Consider the following 14,750-nt stretch of genomic DNA (forward strand, 5'->3'; position numbering starts at 1 on the left):
TTGTCTACATAAATATTTTCTCGCTAATTTTGTTAATCTTGAAAAATGGTGGGAATGGTTATTCCATTAAAGTAGTGGCTCTTTCTCCAAATCTGCATCCGGAAGGCTTAGATACAGATTCAATTATTCTATTTGACTGCCTTCTTTATCCTGTTACCAAATTTCCTTCGTTTTAGGCAAGTGCCTAATCTTTTAGTACCAACATTCCCTCGGTTATCTTTTTCAGGATTTCCTGCTGGAATAAGTCTCAACTTATACAGTACTCTATCTTTTGTTATCTCAATATTTGTACCCAAATTATTTTCTTAAAGTACACATTTTCAACAGAATTCTGCTTCCTTCATCCTTCTCGAATCGCGATTTCAGAGGAGATAAAATTTCCATTTTCATGCTTCTTTCATCTTTGAGTGCTGCTTCTAAGATCTGTTCACTATCTCCCTCTTCAGTCAAAAAGACATAGTGAGAAATGTGTTTCCTGCGTACTTGCTTCATCTTGTTCTGATATATCGTCTATCTGTTGAGGTTCTTCAACTTGAAAATCTTTTGAAATTTGTTCATACGATGGCCATATGTCCGACGCTGTAACAGATGTTTCTACTGACATACTGTCACAAAGTATTTGTAAGGACGATAATAGAAACATAATCAGCGTTTCTTCGTTCTGAAGGATAAGATTTTTATGTATTGTTTGAGACAGAACTTTTGCTATTTCTTTTTGGTGTGTTAAAACTACCAGCATCAAAGGGAAAGTAAACAATCATCTTGTTGGCGTGCATGACGGAAGTATTTTACGCAGGAGGCCTAATGCATCTTACTCTTCTTGGAGCGCATGTCTCATTTTCCTGCTTTGACTCATAATTTGTCTGTTTCCAAAGGTCCCTGTAGCTCAAGGACTTTGTTTACTCTAATATTCAAAGTATGGTTGAAACAACTCAAATGTTGGAAATCGCTCAAGTCAACAATGACCTTTACAATATTGGCACTACTGTTGTTACACAATGAACATTTTCAGTTGATATTTCCCACATATCTATACTAAAATTTAAAGCCTCTAATAGATTTGATTTCTAAAAATCGGAATTCCGGAACTTCATCGCAAATTTCGGAAATTCGGAATTCCGGTATCTTGGAACACGATCCGAAATTTCGAAAGATAGGAATTCCGGAATCTCGAAACAAGATCTGAAATTTCGAAGATCGGAATTCCGGAATCCAGAACACGATACTAAATTTCGGAAGGTCGGAATTCCGGAATCTCAAAACTCCATCGAAAATTCCGAGATTCCGTAAAACGGAATTCCGAAAAATTCCGGAATTATCGACATTCCGAATTCCGGAATTGAAATCTTAATTCCGAACATCCCTAGTTCGTACCCATCATCATGTTTGCACCATTGCACGCCAAGCCGATAATGTTCTTTAGTGGGATATCTTTCTCCCGCAAACATTCACAGAAAGCGGAATAAATGGCATTTACTGAACAATCTTTAGCGTCCAACTTCACTAATTCCAGTAACTGGGTTTGGACTCAATCATTAAATGATGAAACTTATTGGGCCATAACACACAACGTTTTTTGGCACGAAAATCACTGCTTTCATCCACGAGAAGAGAAAAGGGAACTTGCTTTAAGTTTTCAGCAATCCGTTCTGTTTCGGCCCGGGCCAACACATTTTTTACTATCGTAGTACATTTTGACCTCCTTAATTTAATGTTTTTCGCAATTCCGGAGACATGAAACACATCCTTCAGAAGTGGTACAAAATGGTCAACCACCTTGAAGGCAACGTTGTGCTCAGCGAAAAATGCTGCAATTTTAATTTCCGCAATTTTCACGGCTTCAGATGTATCGTTTGGCTTTGATGTTCGCACAAAATCTTTCAACGATTGCACGGAGCGCAAACTTTTCATATTAGATGCATATTTTTGTCCCCGAGAATGTTTTTCAAGATCACTTTTCCCACAGTTTAGCACAACATTGCAACATCGGCACTTCAGATCACAATCCCTCACTGGCTGCAGCCAATTTTGAAATTGCGCGTCTTGCATCCATTCAAGGTCTAAATTTTTTGAACTGCTTACGAGGAATGCCCGTTTTTTCACTGGAGTTCCTGCAGTTTCACGCGAACGACTGCCGTCTTCCATTCTGTCACCACTTAACAGTATGGTATGCTATTGATATAACACTTCAGATCGTTTTAACAGTTGTAAGAAACGTAAGCCATAGCTACGGACTAAACTGCAAACTCACCAACACAACACGTCCCGAACACGAATCCAAACCAAACTCTTATAATAGTTGCAATGATAATTTAATTGAGAAATATTTCATCTTATTGCATTGCATTTAACTCAACAATGGGAAGATTAATTTTGATAAAATATTTTAAATAAGCATTGTTGTAATGTTTCGAAATTAACTGAATATGTTGATCGATGTGTAATGTTGATAAATATTAGCGAATGCAAAGCAAGATAACTTGTGAGAATTTATGTGAAATATGTGCAACGGATTATGTTTGGAACAAATAGGATGTTGAATTTATACTGAATTTTAATGAGATTAATCAGATACGTAAATACATTCAATCAATAAATAATTGAAGAGAGGTTTAAATTTCCCTGCAATATTGAGAGATTACAAGCAATTTCCCTTTCTCCCTAAACTCCAAAATTTACTCAAAATTTCCCTGCGCCAAACGAAATTTCCCCTCAATTGGCATCACTCTGCGAGTAAGTCGTTGGCAACGCTTTGGCTTCAATTTCACTGCTTTAGAAGGCTCATATTGCGCATGCGCTTCGTGTTTGTCATGTCAGCTCGTGCTTCTGTGATCTAAGGCGTTGTTTAGAAAGTCAAGGTCTTGGGTTTTCTATTTGTCTCAAGCGTTGCCAAGTTTGTAGATTTACTGTAGATGTACCTATTTTCTATAGCAATACAGAATACATTTTTCTTGGGTGGGGGAAGAGGGTATGATCTACGCACATTTTTATTGTTAAACATACCGCTTAATTCATAAGTTAAGGGTACAATCGACTAGGGATGGCCATCTGAACGGATCCGATTCTAGAAGATCCACTTCCGGAACCGGGTTTTTGGATCCAGGTCTGTCCGGAACTTTGTTGCCATCCCTACGCTAAACCGAGCTGCTGGCAGGCTGTGAACAGAGTGTGTTAGATGACATGGTGGAAGCAGCAGGTCTCATTTGGCTAAACGAACTGGGTAACTGGTGAAATCATTGGCTAAACAGGCAAACTCATTTGGTTAAACATCCACTGGTTGAACAAAAAAAAAAAAAAACTTTCTGGGGGGCACAAGCGGGTCTGGGTAGGGAGGGCACAAGCGCGTGGTCCTCTTTGCATTGCTTTAAAGGTGAACTTTGTTCCTAATTTACGTCTTTAGGGGCTTTCAGATTCAGGTCTGGAACTGGTTCTGAGATCCAGTTCTGGAACCGGTTCTGAGATCCAGTTCTGGAACCGGTTCTGAAAGCCGAATCTCCAAGAACCGGTTCCCGGTGGAACCTGAGCATTGTGGCCATCCCTACAATCGACTTCTTACTAAAATACATGTGTTGTTCTTTTTGTGGAGGTCAACGATTTCTTATCGTAAATATATTCATTTAATTTCCTCTTAACCTTTGAACGAAAATAAAGAACACATTTCTTCGTAACCTCTTTCCGCGATTAGAAAGGAGCTGGTTCCGTTCCACATTGCCTCGCTAAAATTATATCCAATTCGCAGTCTTTGAATTTGGATCGAAGAGGGCGTGAAAACTATGAACATTCCAGTGTCAAAATAGAAATATTTGAATGTCATCGCAAGAATATATGCCCGACTCTTTACCCTGAAGTCTATCTCCTAGTGATCTTTAGAAACGAAATAATTCTACACTGCTTTTTACGGACAGCGCATCTGACATCTTGAGGAGAAATCACTGCAGGTTCAGAGTGCTGTTTTGCATTATAGAAGGGGTTCTCGGAAAACTCGATTCCCACACCCAGAAACCGCAACATTTTAAAAGAATTTAGACATCATTCGAGGCAATATCATGACGATCAGCTGTTTAGTGAGCTTTTCTGGTTTTGAAAAACAGTACATGAAAAGAAGTTGTTGTTTGTTCCAATGAAGTGAGTATACTTTGGATCGAATGTAGCGTATACCCGCGTACGCCGTATACGTTCCATTACATCCCTGTTTATTTATTAAAAAAAAAGAACTGAATATTAAAAAAAAAAAAAAAAAGATTGCATATAAGTCTGAGAATAAAAATAAAAATTATAGCAAAAATAAGCGTTACGTAACGAAGATGTAAACCCCTTCCTCCCCTTGTCATACTTCGTAAACGCAAAGCCGAACCCCCTCCCCCTTTACCGCGTTACGTAATATGTGGACAACCCCTTAAAAATTATCGTTGGTCTTATAATCCGTAAAATACGGTAGGCTATATACCTTATAAGAATGTTATGAGCTTAAGCTGTATATCTGAAAGTGTTAAACATGGAACGAAGTATTGATACATTTTTGTAATCTGATTCATATGTTCTGGCTTCACATCCCCATATTTTGTCTTCTAAGTATTGATATACATTAACAACTTCCCACTCTGAACCTTCGGATTTGTAGTCGCGACTCACAGTCTAAGGTAATTGATGAGAAGTTTTCGTTGCTGATTACTTAAGAAATTTTGGTTTAAAATGTTCCATAATTTTTCTTTTTTCTTTTCTTTTTAGTTTGAGTAGTACATTTTGCGATCAGTTGAAAATTTTGGTTTTATAAATGTTTTCGATAACTCAAAAAAATTAAAATTCATTGGAAATTTTTGGTTGAAAAATTGTTCATATATTAAGTTTATCACAGTTTAAATCCTGACCCTCTCCCGAAATTTATTAACCAACTGGTAGATAGGAATCTGACATTCAAATTTATAACTTGAAAAGTGATATGTAATTAATATCTGTTGATATACAACCATTTTAGGATTTGTAGTCGCGACTCGGTTGCACTACATTCCACAATTTTTAGGAAGGCTGTTACAGTGAGAAAACGCTGTCGATTCTGAACAAAATACGCCTATCTGTATGCACATTCCTTATTGAGTGGCCTTTTTAAAAAAACATAGAACCACTCACAACGCTTACAAATGTAGAACAAGGTATTGTGTCAATGTGCATACTTGTTCGTAGCTGAAAACAAACCTCGAATCGAAATGCGGAAGTTGTGAATCGATATCTGTATATCGATTATCATATAGTCCAGAAGTGTATGCTGGGGAACGTAAGGAGTATTGAGCCACCTTAAAGAAGGCTTAAAGAGGTGGTAAAAATTATATATGATCATGTAGGTATTTATAATTATTTTTCATAACTTACTAAGAAACTGAATACAGCACTGTAAATGCACATTATGTACCACTTCCGTTTTAGAACAGGAACAGGAAGTAGCACTTCAAGATGGCGTTAATGAAAACATCCTGTTTATTTATGAAATATTTTGTTAGTTACATGTGGTGTTACATTATTCGTTGAGAAAACTTTTAATATACTAGAATGCTAATTAGGATTCCACTACATGACAATAGAAAATATGATTTACAAAGACTGATGAAGTCTTCAAAATTTTCCCTTGTAGTTTAGGAGTAATTAAAATACATATTTTTAGCACAGGTTATTCTGCTTTTACTGCAGTTATGCACGAAAACAAAACGTACATTGTGTTATTTCAAATAAACGCATTAGAAAGAAAACGTAAAACCAGTTGTTGCCCTAAACGTCTTAGTGTGGAAGGTCAGTATTGTATTTTATATTTTCGTTCAAGTTGTATTACAACTTAAACCCCGAACCTCAAGTTTCAGGTATAACAACATCCACGTGGAGATCAGATCACACATAATAACGAGTACAAAACATTGTTAGTGTTGAGAATTGGTTGCAGTTTTACTATACGCATACTCAGATTGTAAAATATACAGAAAAATTTGGGCAAGTCTAATTTGCCCATTTTTTTTTTTTTTTTTTTTTTTTTGTCGAGAACAGAACCCAACCAAACCCGTTTCTACTACTACTGCTGCTACTTATATTGTGGGTCTGTATAGTAAAACTGCACGGAGAATTGCTTTCCCACTCCGTAAAGGGTTATATATTGTTAGGGAATGTGGAAATTTAAAACTTTACACTTCGCTTTGAGATTAACAACAGTGGTGCATAAAGGGCATCTTATATGCTCAAGCTCAGCATGGATAAGTAGTACCACATTAAAAGATTATAGTATAGAGGGTTGGGTAGAATGAAATAGGATAGAGTAAGGTCGGGCTAGCTTAAGATTAGGGAAGATTGGACCAGTTTTCTTCCGTTTGTAATTTGTGTCTACATACGGATACTAGCTGAAGCTTGCTTCACACGCAGAGCTATCCCAGTTTGGGTAACCATAGATTTGTAAGGTTGGCATGGGTAAACTTTATAATATACACTCCAGCTGCAAGTCGATAAGTTGGGCCGCTTTAAAAGAATAGGATAAATTACAATTGTGGGAGGGAGGGGGAAGCATTACATATTTCAGAAAAAATATGTAATGTATTTCTGAACCAGCGAACGTGGTTGAAAACCCCACAGGGTTCGTTGTTTTCTACCTTTACCACGATTTAGACAGACAAGGTAGTCGATTCTGGAGCCCGGATGTACCTTCATGGTTTGTGTTGGTCCCCCGCAATTAGAAGTAACCCAACGGTATAGTAGTAGGGTAAGGTGTGCTACCTCCAAAGTTCGTCCCCCAATTACTAATTCACCATTCCTCGTTTTAAGGAATCATCCCGAGAACCGAACTTGTGTCCTCAGATTACACGCTGCCCATTTAACATCTGTGCACCCAGGAGGAATAGCATAGTTGAATAAAACAGAAAAAATAAATAAACGAGCCCCCCAAAAATCTCTCTCTCTAAGCAATGTACCGAGTCCGGTTCAGAAGTATCAGATTTAAACAAAACTTCAACACACCGAAAACAACAATCAGAATAGGTAGATCCAAAAAATCCTAATGGGAAGTTAATATAAGGAAAACGCCCAAGGATTAACCTATATTAAATCTTTATTCATACTAATAAAAAAAATCCCGAATCGTTTACTAGGAAGTAAAAGAATCCAGCCCTTTATAGGAAAGAACCATTATCGCGCATATCTCCCAAAATATGCCGAAGAATATTCAACGAATTGTTATTTTAACGAAAAAATTATCTAATTTTGCCTCCTAAGTGAGGTGTCAATCGGGACTAGAATTCCTAGCCTCTCCTCCCTCTAAAGGAGTGGCATGGCCCCAAAGCCAGCTAAAAAGAAAAAAAGAAAAACGGTTCAGCGACTTAATTCGCATCCCCCTTCACACAACCCTCTTGCTGTGTGGTACAGTTTAAGACCAACGATCTCCGTAGTCCCCCAGACTCTCATCCTCTTAAGAGAGTTGTGGTCTGAAATTATGTCAAACTATACTTTTTTCATCACGGCGATACACCGCTCTTGCTGCACCATGTCAATCTCTAGCCGCCTCTTCGACCGAGAATCTGAGAATTCCAGAAAAGAGATCCCATCCGCTCTTTGGACAGAACCCTAACCATCTACCTCTTTAGACGGTCGAGCTGGAATCCTCCCCCACCTATGACTCTCCTCCTCTTATATAGAAGATACAACCAACGGTCACCAGCCAGACGCTTGGTTTAAATATTTTAAAATTAACGAACAAAAAATATAAACGGGCAAGATTAGCATTCGTTTCTGGCTCTCCCGTAAGTGAGCTGTTAAAAAAAAAAGAAAGAAAGAAATCCTGTTGGGAACAGAAGGAAACTGCTGTTAGTTAACAAGCCATAGAAACAAAATTATACAAAGATAAGAATAAAAATATATATTATATGAACTGTAATAATAATTTACCCGGCCGGGATTTCACTCTATATTAACTAATAATACAAGAATAATAAACAAGGTAATAATTACAAATATTAATAGCAGCTCCCTAAGAGGGGGCTGCATGTGGTGTAGAGTATAATGGGGACAAGTAGGGTAGGGGTAGAAACGGGTTAGCTTAAGGTTCGAGAAGTTTTGATTCCTTTTTCATAAAATAAATAGAGTGTAACTTCGGTAAGGTTCTAGAACACAGGTCCCCCCCCTTCCTATTCAGCTGTAATAAAGACAAAAAATAACTTGCCCTGCGAGGCTCTAATCCGCCTTCACTCGCTAACGCTCGCTCGGCAATATTGTGTGAATTAAATATTAAAGTTTTGTACAGAAAGGAACCAACCTAGCTACTAATCTATATAGGGGGACCTGTGTTCTAGAACCTTCCCTGTAACTTCTCGTTTCTGGGTTAGTATACTAGTCGGAGTGGATATTGTAAAGATAATCCAGTAGCATTTATTCCTTTAACCCTGCCAGCTTTTTAACATATCAATAATGACATCAATAAGTTAGGTTTTGCTTATTTACTTGTGCAGGTTTACTTTTGGCACTCCACTCGCAAGTCGCAATAATTGTTGAAAAATTATAATTCTTTCACTAATTTCCTTATTTCCCCCTAATTTTCACTGGGCAACATGTAAATATCTCATTTGGCATAGATAAAATTTAATGGCGCCACCATAAGTAGTTATTGAAAAATTACAATTCTGTTACGATTTGCGGATGTACAACATTAAAACTAAAGTGCAAAACAAACCAGCCCGTGCTAGGTGGCTACTAAAAGCACGAATGCTATCAAACCGAGTCTGAGCAGATCGAAGCTGGGGGACCCAAGGGGAAGCAAGGTACTGATAGAATTTCAATAGCAGTTGTATTGGTTTCATATTAGTACCACTCCACTTGTAAACACAATATACAGCTTCTGTACAAAGTGCGGAAATACACCGCCTGTGGAAAATATTATCTAATACAGTCATCTTTTATATGCATTCACTTATTTTGTCCGTCGTAAAGCACTTGTAATGATTTTACACTTGTAAACCTAAATTACAGGTGTATTACTTCGTATTTACCTCTATCGCTTGCAGAAATATGTTATTTCATGCAGTGTTGACTTTTACCTGTAAATCCCTCAAAATGTGATGTGCCAAAAATAAAACAGCATCCTGTTGGTACATAGATTTGTCGCGGCGGGGCCTATCGGAATTTAACCCAAAAATTTAAGATTGAATTATCTAATGTTATTTCAGAAGAAGAATGTGCAAGTAATCAAAATATATGTATATGGAAATCTTACCTCTTGCATCCCTGATGTTAAAAAATATAATCCAAGGTGTAATAGTCCATACGGAAGCCATGATTTCCTATGTCAATACAGCTTGTGTTAAGTCATGATTGTAGCGATAAATGTCTCTGACCCGTAAGGCATCTACTAGTAACAGGAAAAACAGTGTCTGTCGTTGCTTACACACATACTTGCCGTCACTGACACTCCTGCAATCTACGGACGCACTCTCGTGCCATGCGGGCTTATCAGCTTCGTCGTACCCTTATACGGATTGGATACAGTTCGTGCTTTTTAGTGCTCATTTAGCACAGATTGGTTGATAGTTTTTGCACTATCGTGTTAAGGCATATGTCTGCGTGCTGTGCTTATACCAATGACCAAGCTCTAAAATGAATCAGCTGCTCGGGCATTCGTGATTTGCCCTGCTCTGATTTGGATTAGATACAACGGTACGGTAGCTCGTATTAAGCAGCTAGCATAGATTGGTGACTGTTTGTCGTACTGAAAATGCTTTATCTCAAGGAAGGAAGTTTCATGTCTGAATTCACAATTCAGTAGCCAGATCAGATAATTGTGTCGCCATTTGGAATTTGTCAAACAAAGATCAAGTGCTTATCGCTAAACCACAATATTAGTTATCAACGCTATCAGAAAATTCGAGTCGTGCGTATCTATAAAGATACAGCAACGCCGTTTGTTATAAAACACTTCTAAGCCTGTCATACTTCTTATATATACGTAAAGATATCAATTGGAACGAGTAAATAACGCCAGAAAACTTAAGAGGTAATAATACTTAAACCTTTAATCACAGTCACGTAAAGACAATCCCGCTATTGACATTTAACCCAGAATTTTAACAATGAAGAACCAATTGGTGCACATATATCTATAACATGCAATAATGAAAGTAGTAGAAGAGAAGGAAGTTAGATAAACCCATAATATAAGCATATCGTCCATAGAATAGGTTGATTTCTGGAACAGTCAATAGAAATTTTTTGTTACTAGATTTTCTGTTCTATTATAATGTTATACAAGAAAGAGAGAAGAGATTGCGTGATACAGTATTCATATTTCCTATACTGGAATAATAATAGGCCTATATGGAGTTCAAAAGGAGAGAATTCTCTGACATACCTATAATTTTGAAAAACAGTTAATGTAGGCGTCACATTAGTAAAGAGAACTAAGTGTTTTACTTCGTGTTCAGAATTAATGTTTCATGCTGTTCTTACGGCTTCACTCGCTCAAGTTCTTGTTTTCCCGATGGATTAATGAAACGAATCTCCTTATGTAGGTACACTTATTAAAATTGAAAATCCTTTAATGTGTGACGTTCCAAATTTTTCGTAATTGTTTTCGAAATCATGTACTAATTTCTATATCAGGAAATAAACCATAGAAGGATACAAACGTTGATTTATAATATTTTAGGTGGTGCAAATAGTTGACAACCTACACAAGCTCTGCTAGAAATCGACTTCTAAGGGCTTAAAAATTTGTACTCATAGAAAGTAGCGTATACGTGAAGTTAGATGCAAAGGCAGTCAAGTAGCGTAGGACCAAAGGTCTCGGAATGCATGGGGCAAACGAATGTTTAAAACCACTGTACTGTAAATATCCTGGGAAAGTTAGTATAAGGTGATATAATTAATGTTGCGTGCTCTCTTTCTCTTATAGCGGACATCTGGTACTGACCAGAGATCTCCAAGCCACAATGAAAACAGCGAATCTGATACAAAACATATCTCTTTTATATATTTCTCGTCAATTTTCGTAAATCTTGCTTTTTTACTTAGTCATTTCGATATCATTTTTGAACAATTTTTCAACAATAAGGAACATTTCGAAAATTTAGTGGAATCATTGGAATCATTTCTTCATTATTGTGCACACAAATTTATAATTTATTACCAGTTATCGAGAACTGATGTTGTATTAAAAAGAGTTTAATTTTTTTTTTTTTTTAAGAAATAAGAAAATCACACTATTTTTATTCATTCCTCCCTAATTCCTTAAGAGTGGGGTGTTACCTAAGTGACATACGTCCATTATTGTGGTCAATAGGGAGAGGACATATGATATGTCGCTTGAGGCTAGAAAGTCGCCAGGAAACAAACACATTATCTTTTTCACCCTAACTACTTCTACCTAGGTATAAGAGATATAAGAGTAATTCACATGCCAATGTAAGATATCATCGTGTTAATGTCTTCGTCATTTTTGCGTTGCATTTTAAAGGAGATTGATGGTTCATGAAAGTAAATAATTTTGAAGTAAATGATTGAATGATAATGTGGGAGAAAACGGGAGAAGTCTGGGAAACCCCACGAACACGATTTTGTTCACAACAAATTCTCGTGGCTTGTGATCGAACCAAGGGCTCCAGTTTTTATTGAAAGTAAACCAGAACGACGCTAATCCTTCAGCATGGATTGACATTGTGTTAATAAGTGGTGGGCACAGTACCCGAGTAATCGCTGCCGAGCTCAAATCACTGCGGCCATTGGCCATCGCGATCCCGAGACGCCATGCTTTTAGAATTTTACCCATGGGAGGTAAAAGCCGTATTGTACCAAGTCAAAATTTACAGCGTCCGTGAACTGCAGCACACATAATACATGCCTGTGATAACCCCTCGTAGCGTAGTCGCTAACACTCTCGCGTTTGCTGCGATTGGTCCTGGGTTCGATTCGAGGGACATTCGGTCAAAAAGATGTAACAGTTTTTTCAGGCCAACCGTCCTGAGAGATTTTCTTGTGTTTTCCTCATTCAAACCAGGCAAATGCCGGGATGGTACCTAACATAATAGTCCCAGGCCTCTTCCTTACTTCCCTATTCTTTTCTTCCTCTCCAATTCTTCGGGCAGTGTAATCGCCGAGGGATGCCATCTCTCATATGTGTGACGGGCTAACATAGCCATAGATGCCAAAAGCCCAGAAATCTAATTCCAAACCCTGACACATGCCTGTGCTCAGAAGAGTGCACGAAGACTTCGTACTTTTTAGTTGATTGCTATCCTTTTCAAGAAGCCCTCATTACAATACCCTAAAACATTTTCTAAAATATTCTAGAAAGTCATATTGAGCCTTGAAGAAAGAAAAAAAAAGCATATTCTTCATAGTACTGTTTTTATTTTCAGAGATGTAAAAGAAATATGTATATAGCTACTTCAGATCGATTCATTACCCTTTTTATTATTATTTGTGTGCGGTATTTAAAGCAAACTTACAATATACAAGAAATGCCATGTTCAGATAGTCGAATAGAAATGCATGGCGATTGTCAGCAAACCCAAAGTTATGCATTGAAAATGTTCTTTCTGTTTCAACAAACATAACAGGAGAATACTTGAAATCCACAAGATCACTTATTGCTAGTTCTATTTCAAGTTGAGGAAGTGGAAACTTTGTGCCTGAAGGAACACCTGGTGAGGAACACATTGCATGATAACCTTTGTTCTGTGTAGTACGTATTCTTTTCTTTTCTTTTAAATATATTTAACAATCTTCTCCACTATCATTGTCTAATTCTTGGTTGTGTTTTTCATAATCTGAATTGCTGTTAACTGCTTTTCAAACCAGACTTAGACGTAGTGTACACAAACTTACCTTCAACGTGCGGTAAGGCTAGTATTTCGTGTGCTATTCGTATCTAATAAGCTGCGGAGTCGTCGAAAGAGTCTATAGTATTCTTCAGAACACCGAACTTTCCAATTAGTATCTTCAGGCTTCTGTTCACTTTTCCTACCTGGTTAAAACTGTGCTGGGCGTAGAAGGGAGTTCAGGATGCTCACATTTAAAAGTAGCTGTACGTGATGGTGCTTTAGCAGACACTTTCTCTTCAGTTCGTATGAGTCTGCCGACCTATGAAAGTGTACAGCACATATACCTACCAACAGTGTTGCACGTTATTTTTATTTTCGAGTGGTGATAGTTTTCTGATCGTGAAAGAAAGAAGATTTCAACGGAATTTCATGTGTCATGAACCTTACAAGCTGAAAAGATTGTGTTTGACTTTATCCTTCCAATTATAAGTGTAGAAGCCGATATCCCACACCATTTAATCTCGGTTAAATATATCAAGATTAAATTTTAAACTTGTAAATATATAATACTTCAAACAATAGTAATGTGGATCTGCCTTGTTCATCGCGTCTTAGAATTTTTTCTGATATTTCAGTCATTTATTCTGTGACCTTCTTCAACAAGTTATGTCACTCACGTGACGGCTTTATGAAACCTCGTGTTCTTTAGATGCAGGAATTCTAAAATTGAAAAATTGAGCAACTAAGTTCCCGATATACCGTACTTTTTGATTTTGTAGAAAAAAAAATTGCAGAAATTTCTTGAAAACACGGGAGATTTTACTAATCTATAGACACAAACTATGTGCTAGTTACCTGCGCTTTTTTTCTTTTTCTTTTTTCTCTCTCTTTTTCTTTTTTTTCTAGTATAACACTATTTCCTTTAATTTTTGCACAGATGTATGCTATGTGTAAAATAATGTGAAAGAAATGAAGAAATGCCCAAGTGATACTCATACATAATTCGTTCTATAGAAGATTATTAAAATCTTCAATCAAGATTTTTTTTCCCACAAAGCAACACTTTATCAAGAGGACAGTTGCTCGGTTTTTTAGTTAAAAGCCTTAAACCTGAAGAGCATGATGTTTTCGCAAAGTGATTCGATCTTCATTTGACTGACTTCACCCGTTGAAAAAGTTAATTAACAAGATAGGTAACTGAAACTGTTGAGGAAACCTATTAAAGATGCTATAAACGAGCTAGAACCACGCTACTATGTTTTACAATGTCATTAAAATACTCTAATTACTTTCTTTAAATAAATATTCTGTACACACACACGCATATATATAGTAAGTAGAAGAAACTTGAACAAGCGATAGGGTAGAAACTATATTGTGATTGATATAGTTTTATTAATGTACAATTAAAATCCACATACTTTTTTCAACAGATGTCCAGTTATATATATGATCTGACAGCGGTGAAGAAATAAGATAAAACGAACGTATAACAGAAGTGGTGAAGTAGTGTTTTTTATGAAAACAAATTGCTTACTTAGGTAAGTGAGCAGTTTCCGTATTTATATCTACCTTCTTTTGTCGTGAAATAGGTCCATCGTCTCTAATTGCCGTAACGAAGGTAGATAGATCATTCATCGGTACGTTACACTATAAATAAAGTATATCTCAGCCTATATAATTAACGTACAGGGATGGACGAAAAATTAGTCTGAAACTTTTGGTGACGGAAGATTTTTAAGGAGCTTAAGAGGTTATATTCAATAGTATATATTGTTTTTTCTATATTGTACCTGAAATGAAAAATGGAATGTGAAATTAATTATTTCAGAAGCGCAAATATTGGTCATAGTGTAGATTTTATTTATTGAAGTGAAGAAGGAACATATAATGAAAGAAAATTTTTGAATCATCCAATGCTTAGCAATATGACTTTTGCTGCATACAGTCTATTGTTTGATTTAAAAACCTTTTACT

General features: G+C 36.7%; 1 protein-coding gene across 7 annotated transcripts in view; it reads left to right on the top strand.

The window, feature by feature from the left end:
* The first annotated feature begins 5,183 nt into the window (after window positions 1-5,183).
* LOC145678587 (uncharacterized) overlaps window positions 5,184-14,750 on the top strand; it is a 43,650-nt gene continuing 34,083 nt past the window's right edge. For 2 of the 7 annotated variants that reach the window (XM_081748921.1, XM_081748922.1), the window contains exon 1: window positions 5,184-5,335. The gene's annotated coding sequence lies outside the window, so the exon portion shown is untranslated. Of the gene's footprint in view, window positions 5,336-5,502; window positions 5,782-14,206; window positions 14,315-14,750 lie in introns of those variants that run through there. The other 5 variants (XM_081748916.1, XM_081748920.1, XM_081748918.1 and 2 more) reach the window with 4 other exon arrangements.

Source organism: Thermobia domestica, chromosome 2, assembly GCF_964235325.1.
Source record: "Thermobia domestica chromosome 2, izTheDome1.hap1.1, whole genome shotgun sequence".
Classification (NCBI taxonomy): domain Eukaryota; kingdom Metazoa; phylum Arthropoda; class Insecta; order Zygentoma; family Lepismatidae; genus Thermobia; species Thermobia domestica.